This window comes from Ambystoma mexicanum, chromosome 9, assembly GCF_040938575.1.
Source record: "Ambystoma mexicanum isolate Mex_15411 chromosome 9, UKY_AmexF1_1, whole genome shotgun sequence".
NCBI classification, from domain to species: Eukaryota; Metazoa; Chordata; class Amphibia; order Caudata; family Ambystomatidae; genus Ambystoma; species Ambystoma mexicanum.
In genome coordinates this window covers 552,148,833-552,156,847 of record NC_090931.1, presented here as the reverse complement: position 1 = coordinate 552,156,847, position 8,015 = coordinate 552,148,833, and positions in this window count along the sequence as shown.

Genomic DNA, 8,015 nt, shown 5'->3' with positions numbered 1-8,015 from the left:
GGTGCCCCACCAAGGACGAGGGCACCTTGACTAGACGTGACGGAGAGGAATGGACCGCTTGGTTTCGGGGATCCCTGCTATCATGGATATTTAATTGCTTGCAGCTGACACTAGCCTCCATTCGTGGTCTTCTCTCCATAGACGCCCTCTCCTGACTGGGGCCCTTCAAACTGCACACAATATTTCACCCAGAGCAACTGAGACAGAACTTTGTCAATAAGTTTAGCTGTTTGACAGGTAAGACTTGGTTGGTTGGGTTAAACCGAAGATATTTGCAAATACCTTCTTTTGCCAGGAAAAATCAGAAAGTTTTTATGACGTCTGGTCCCAGTAAGGTTTGTAAATGTTGGTCCGGACTTCGTTGCGTTCGCTCTGCGAACAACTTAGCATTTGGTCAGCCTGCACCCCAGAAGGTACCACGGCATACGAAATGTATGTCAAATACGGGTTAGGGGTGATAGTATTCAACAGCTCATTGCACAAACACACTAAAGATACGCCTCACTTGAGATAGCCAGAGAATTGCTCTTTGATGTATACATAATTCAGCATTTAGAATCTGTATTATTAAAGAATAATGCTAGACCCTGCGCCTTTGATGTTATCTGCGATTGACGCAAGGAAGCCACGCAGAAGATCAAACGTGAATAAAAATTTGCTCGAAGACAAATGTCACAGGCTGATAAAGCTTTAGTACATGATCAGCAAAAACACCAACAAAATAATAGAGAGATAGACAGAGATCGTCAGTTACGAAGAACAGGAATTTACCCCATTATACCTGCTACTACCCAAGATTCCGTAATAAAACTGATTCTTAATAACCCTCACTAACATCTTCCCTCTGCACCGCCCCCTCTGTATGGTCAATCACAGAGCTCATTAGTATTAGGGCTCCCGGCCCTAAAATCCCTTCCACTCTTCCTGATCCCCAAAATGTGCCCCCCTCACAAGAAGAAGATGACATATTAGATGCCAGCATAGATCCTCCCAGTGAATATATACATGGCCCATTGACTAAAGAAAAGGCAAGGAAATTAGAACCTTTTCTTAGGAATACACAAGCCGATTTAATGCCTCCCCAACAAAGGAAATTGGGGAGCAGGCTATTTGGTAAATATTGAGCGGAGTCAGACAGAACGTGGTTGAGGAAGTACTTGAAACCCAAGGTTCTGAGCGACTAATTTTCTTAGAATGTTTGGGGGACAAGATTCGAATCCAGTTGAACAAAAATTGCCTTTTGCAGTTCCTAGGGAATTGCAAAATTTGAATTTAGCTGCCTTCTCTTGACATAAGGAGAAGGATGCTTTTTCGGATGTTAAAGGACTTTGGCAGATATTTCATGAAATGAAAGGGCTAGAGAAAGCTCCATTGGGATTAGAAACTGTAACAAATACTCCTGAGTATGTTCAACAGCCTGTTATCCTCACAGCATGTAAAGAATCTTGTGCGTCAGATGAGGAATTACAGTTAATTACACTTACCGCTCTTAGATAGGCCACCACTTTGACCCCTTTTCGGTCATTTGCAGTACTTTTTGGCAGTAAGCCTCCCAGATGCAGATGCATGCCATGAAAGTAATGTTGGATGCAACTGTGCAGCAAAATGAGGAAGGCGAGATAGAGAATGCTGCGTAGTTGCAACACTTGAAAGTATTAATAGATAATGCATCCATAATGAGTATCCCAGAGCAACTCATCCACTTAACGGTACTTTTAAAATTACGAAAACCATCTAGTTGCCAGCTTCCTATGCGGGAGGTGCCGCCATTTTATATACCACAGCATGCCATGCTTGATGCTCAAGGAGATCCTGTCCTTGATAATCAAGGGAACCCCATTATGCAGCCCGCTAACTATGATACCCAATTTTTTCAAGTACCCTTTTCCAGGCAAGAATTAAATCCATTAAAACAGACAATACCTGCCATTCGGAAAAATCCTACAGGGTTTTATAAAGAATTAGAGGCCATTTTGAACACCTCTATCTTCACTAGTAGGGATTTGGAAACTCTATTCTCAGTAATTTTGCTATCAGATATTTGGACAGCAATTAGAAATATCACTGACCCTGCAACTTTGGGGACGGCATGGGACACACATTTTCAGCTTGACGTTAATAGAACAGCTGGCGAAAAGGTCTGCTCCAGTAGTACTTAACCTTCCCACTATAACATTTGCACAAATGAAAAGGGTGGTACCCGAGAACAAGATTAATTGGGATAAGCTTGCCACATGTGTTCAGAATAAAACTGAAGGGGTAAACAGAGCATTTTAATAAGTTTGAGCAAGTATTTATTGATTTTTAGGACAAGAAATGACTATACTGGCAGGAAAACAATTATTTGTAGATAAATTCATCCTTCAATCATTAGCAGAAATTGGCGTTCGTATAATGCAATCACAGAGCGCCTGGCAGACTAAAACACTGTCAGATATTCTGCATATGGCCCAATATTATGAGAATAGAGTGAATGTGGAGAAAGAGAAAGCAGAAAAGAAGAGAGTGGATCTCGAGACAAGATTGTTAATACAGCATGTACAACAGCGAACATTGGGAGGCTCATTTATTGGCTCAAGAGGAAGAGGTGTTGGTCAATTTGTACCATTTTCACCACCAGGGCCTAATCAGTGTGCATATTGCAAGCAGGGGCCACTGGAGGGCACAGTGCCCAGCCTTGTTGAATAGGGAAAGTAGAATGTATCAGTGAAGGGGAAGAGGTGGTCAGGGAGGACAAGTAGGAGGTAGGGGTGGATGGGTACCACCTGGGCCTACGGCTGACCCTGCGGCATCTACTACAGTCCCTATTAACTCCAATGTTTTCGATAATCCAAGCAAGTTTTTTGTCACTAATCAATACAATATTGAGGATTTCTCTTGGGATTTCTCCGAATAGGAGAGCCCTCAAATGAAAATGGGACCAATTCCCATCCCTGTGGATCAAACAGGACCCTACGTTCACATGAGAGTTGGGAGACAGGAGCATCGATTTCTAGTAGACACAAGGGCGCAAAAGAGCTCTATAGATCAGGCTAAGGTTCCAGATATTCCTTTGAATGGGCATACTAATATTTCAGTAGGGTTCGCTGGAACAGCCGTAGTTAGTAACGTATCGGTCACAGGGCCTGCTCTTTTATGACCAGCAGCTTGTGAGATACTGTTCTTATTAACTGCACCATTTGGAGAAAATGTGTTGGGATTAAATTTGTTGAAAAAGTTGTGTGCTACTATTTATTGTATGCCAGATGGAGTACACATACCGTATGCCCTTCGAAAATGAATCAGTTTTTAGCAAAACTTCTGCCACGAGAGTATGATAATAACCATGATGGCTAGTGGGCAGTATCAGATAATGACGTCGGTCTGATGGATATTGCCCCGGTAACAATAGAAATACAACAGGGAGTAGTTTATGCACGTATTCCTCAGTACAAACCGTATCAAAGGCTGCTGAAAGATCCAACAAAATCAGTGCCCCAACCCCACCAGCATAAACCTGCCTAGCCATGTCATCCAAGACTGACACTAATACACTTTCCGTACCCGACCAGGCCTAAAGCCGGATTGAGCGAAGTCGAGCAGTGTGGATGACTCTAAGAAGGAGGATAAAAGAGGGGAGATCAGAGATTCAAGCAGTTTCATAGGAAACAGAAGAACAGAAATGGGACGGAAATTAGAAAGGAGTGAGGGGTCAAGTGACGATTTCTTTATCAAAGGGATAGCTGTAGCGATTTTAAGCTCAGCTGGGATAACTCCTGTCTGACAAGAGACATTCACCGATGTAGTGAGTTCCATAAGGATGGCAAAAGCAATTTCTTTCATAACTACTAACGGAATCACATCGGATGGGGATCCAACCCATCAATGAGGCAGCCAACCATGATTGTATCTTCAGAACTGAAGAAGACACCAAGGGGCGAATTGATTTGCGAGATACCCCCTTCCGGAGGCGGAAGGAAAATTATATTGTGACAGATAATGTTTTAAAATGCCTGAAGGAAATACAACTGCAGCTTACACGGTTGCTACTTTAAAAACTATACTGGAGACCGACCGGATACCCTTTAATTCAGCACACGCAGCACAAATCATAGCTTTGACCCGTGCTTGTGAATTATCGGAAAAACTTTCTGCAAATATTTTTACTGACAGTCAGTATGCTTTCGGAGAAATTTCAGAAAACTATGGGTAGAAAGGGAACCAAGATACAGCATGGTTCCTTAATATTGCGACTATTGTCATCTCTAACGCTACCAAATAAACTAGCTATAGTTAAATGTGCTGCCATTCAGAAAATAGTGACTGAAATTCAATTCATAAAGGAAGTTATTTTGCTGACTCCATAGCTAAACAAACAGCATTAGATTGTACCTCAGGGATGTATAATGCTGAGAATATTATAAGGGCTCAGGATTTAGGATGTATGGAGGAAACCTCTGTTAGAATTAAAGCGATACAAGCAATGGTCACTGATGAGGAAATAAGGGGGTTGGAAGAAGCTTTGCTATATAGGATGAAGAGGGGTGTTGGGTCACAGGGTCTAAAAAACAATGGATGTTACCTAATGCATATATACCTTTTGTTGTGTGTATGACCGACGGACCCACCCACATACACGCTAAAGCTATTTGCGAACAATTGTAGAATGTTTGGTGTCATTGACTGATTTCTACAACAGCTGAGAATGTGGTTAGAAATTGCATGATATGCTTACAACATAATATAGCCAGAGGGACTACGGTCTCTGCAGGACATTTTGACCCTTCTACCTTGCCATTTGGAGTTTTGCATTTTGACTTTATTGAATTAGAACAATGTAATAATTTGAAATATGTGCTGGTAGTGATCGGTGCCTTTAGCAAATGGGCAGAGGCTTTTCCCTTGAAAGATAATGCAGCCATCTCCACTGCGAAAGTCATGTTGAAAGAATATTTCCCCAGGCTTGGATTATCCAGGGTAATCTGTTCTGACAATGCCCCCCCCCCTTATTGCAGAAGTAATACGAAACGTGTGTAATGGATTGCAGATCAAAAAGACATTTCACACGGCTAACTATCCTCAAAGTCTGCCGTTAACTGAGAGCCACAATGGAATTTTTAAAAACAAAATAGCTAAAGTTTGTGCGCCCACAGGACTTAAATGGCCAGACACTCTACCTTTAGCATTACTCTCTATGAGGACTACAGTTGCATCCAAATCAGGGTTATGCCCTTATGAAATCGTTATGGGCAGTCCAACTAATGTGTGGGGTGCACCTAGGACACGATCACTGAAGGACATTGAGCACAATTGTGTTGTATCCACCAGCAGGTGAAGGATAGCTTGCCGGACAGAAATGTGCGAGAAGGACATCTGGTGAAACCTGGCGACCTGCTGATGGTCAAAAACGTTCAAAGAAGCACTTGGCCACCCAAACTGCAGTTCGAGTAGAAGGGAAAAGGCACTGGATCCACGCTGCACACATTAAATTGGTTCCTTTGCCCTCACCCTCTGATGGAGATCATCCTCTTTCGTCTGAAATGAAGGATTCTTGCACCCCTGTGAGACTGTCAAAATCTGATATGAAATCTTCAATGCAGACACCCACCTTGTTCGAAGATCATACTATCCCAGGAGCGACCAGAGACCAGATACAATCTGAGACCCAAGAAGGAATAGGATTGGGCTTTTGAAATCTATAAGTGCAGATATGGTACTGATGTCAGTCTGTGCCCATCGGAAACCTACAAGTGCGGGTCTGATATTGAGGTCAGCCTTGCACCCAACCAGAAATCAACGTGTCCTGATCCCTGTGCACACCAGGAGGTAACGGGGTATCTAAGGACTGAGGAAAACCTGCATTATGGAGTTGCATTCACGTGGTGATCAAATTCGAATGAAAAACAATGAAGTGAATCTATGTTCTCGCTCACAAACACTATGGACAACGGAAGATCGAATAGCAATATTGTCATTTTGTACGATTTTAGTTATAGGACTTTCTGCCTTCTTTTGGTTCCTTGAACATGATTCTGTACATCTTTTAAAGACACTTCTTCCCAATGACACTGAAGCCACTACCAATCTCCCTTTTACTCCCATGTCTTAACCCATACTCATCATCCCTTGGATGTATTTCAGAGATATGGTTACTGAAATAATCCATATGTATAGGTTTTGGACAAAGTTAAAAAAGCTATTGATATAACTGATTATTGGCTTTGTTCACATGTTCCGCAGAGTGGAGATGGCGTAGGAATACCCCATTATGCAGTCCTAGTTAATCGATTAATATTATGTGCTGTACTTTCTCTGTCTCATAGCAGGTTGATAAATGATTGGGATAGAGCATGTGCCCCTCCACTTGTATTAAAAATCCTGAAATATGTAATAACACCCTTAATAGCAATCGTTTAAGTCTTAGTATGGTGTCTAACCTTCCATGGAGATCCTACACCTCTTATATGAATGTTACACATCCTTTATTCCAGGTAACTCATAGGAGAGCCGAGAGCCCCTGTTTGCTATAGGAAGGGGTAAATATAATATGCAATCCTTTGATACAATAGTTGACTATATCAATTATACTAACTCCATTCTTGCTTATGGGAGTTGGTATTATGTTTGTGATGACGGGAAAGCACATAAGTGGTTGAAGAATGGTTGGATGGGCATATGCTACCTTGCTAATGCATTTCCTGGAGTTTATGTGGCCTCCACAGATAATATATACCAGCGTGTAAAACTTCAGAGCGAAAAGAGAAGTGAACCAGATTGATACTAATGCCCAGGTGGCAGCAGATTTTGGGAAAGGAATAATACCATTGTTAGGGGTTGCCCTTAACTCCAGAAGCATTCATAGACTCAGTAGAGTGGCAGAAAGTATGTTGAATGGGACTGAATATATTTGTGAATTTAACAACTGAACAGAAAGCTATTACATGCACTTCAAAATAGGTTGGTGTTGGACATTCTCACGGACGCGAAAGGAGGAGTCTGTAAAATAGTGGGCTCCTCTTGCTGCACCTACACACTTGATAGCTCTAGAAATATCTTTGATGCTATTGATCAATTACACGTATTAGGAGAAGCAGTACATTATGAGGTTGTACAAGAGAACAGCTGGTACCAATGGTTTTGGAATTTGCCAAAGGATTGGGGGTGGACATTGTTGTCAATATTGTTAGCGGTATTGGGCTTGATGTTAGTATTGTATATTGTTCCCTTATATCTCAGAGCTGTGTTAGGGTAGTAAACAGAATGAACCCCTTCCCCATGGATAGTCATAAAATGAATACCATGATGATGGAAGAAATGCAAATTCAGGATTTAATGGACATAAATATTGAAGGTTTAACTGATTTAGATTTCTTACCCAAAAAGTGAATTAGCTTAGACTAAAAGGAGTAAAAGGAGGGTTTGTTTTTCATAAATCAACCAAGTATCTTACATAAAAAGGATACAGGTATAACTATAAAGGATACAATTGGTAGGGTTCTTCCGGATCCTTGAGGAGGCAAACAGCTTGAAAGTAGTGAAGTCAAAATAGCCCTTCCAAATGATGCCACTCTCTGACTAATAAAACAGGCAGAGGGAGGAATCACTGGAAAGGGTGTGGGAAAACCATTGGAAGTCTGCCTAGGATAAATAAGGTATAATGAGGAATTGTCCCAACATTAACTCTTACTAATAGCTCAGCTGGGCGAGGCGTGCAATTACGGTGGAATAATATGTGCTGCGTGGGGCTCCTGCCTTATTGATGCCACATTGCGAGATTACAGTGTGATAGTGTTTACAGTTAGCCTGTTTTATTTTAAATCTCCATCACACCCAGCACCTATATGTTGCGAACTTCAGGCTTAAAGCGGTGCGAAGTGGTGTCTAAGTGGTCTGGCGTGGTCGGAGTCTGTTCTTCGTGGCCACTGTTTGAAGGAGGAGCTGCAACTACTACAAAACACCATCAGCGGCGTGGAGCGCGCGCGGTGCGAAGTGGTGTCTAAGTGGTCTGACGTGGTCGGAGTCTGTTCTTCGTGGCC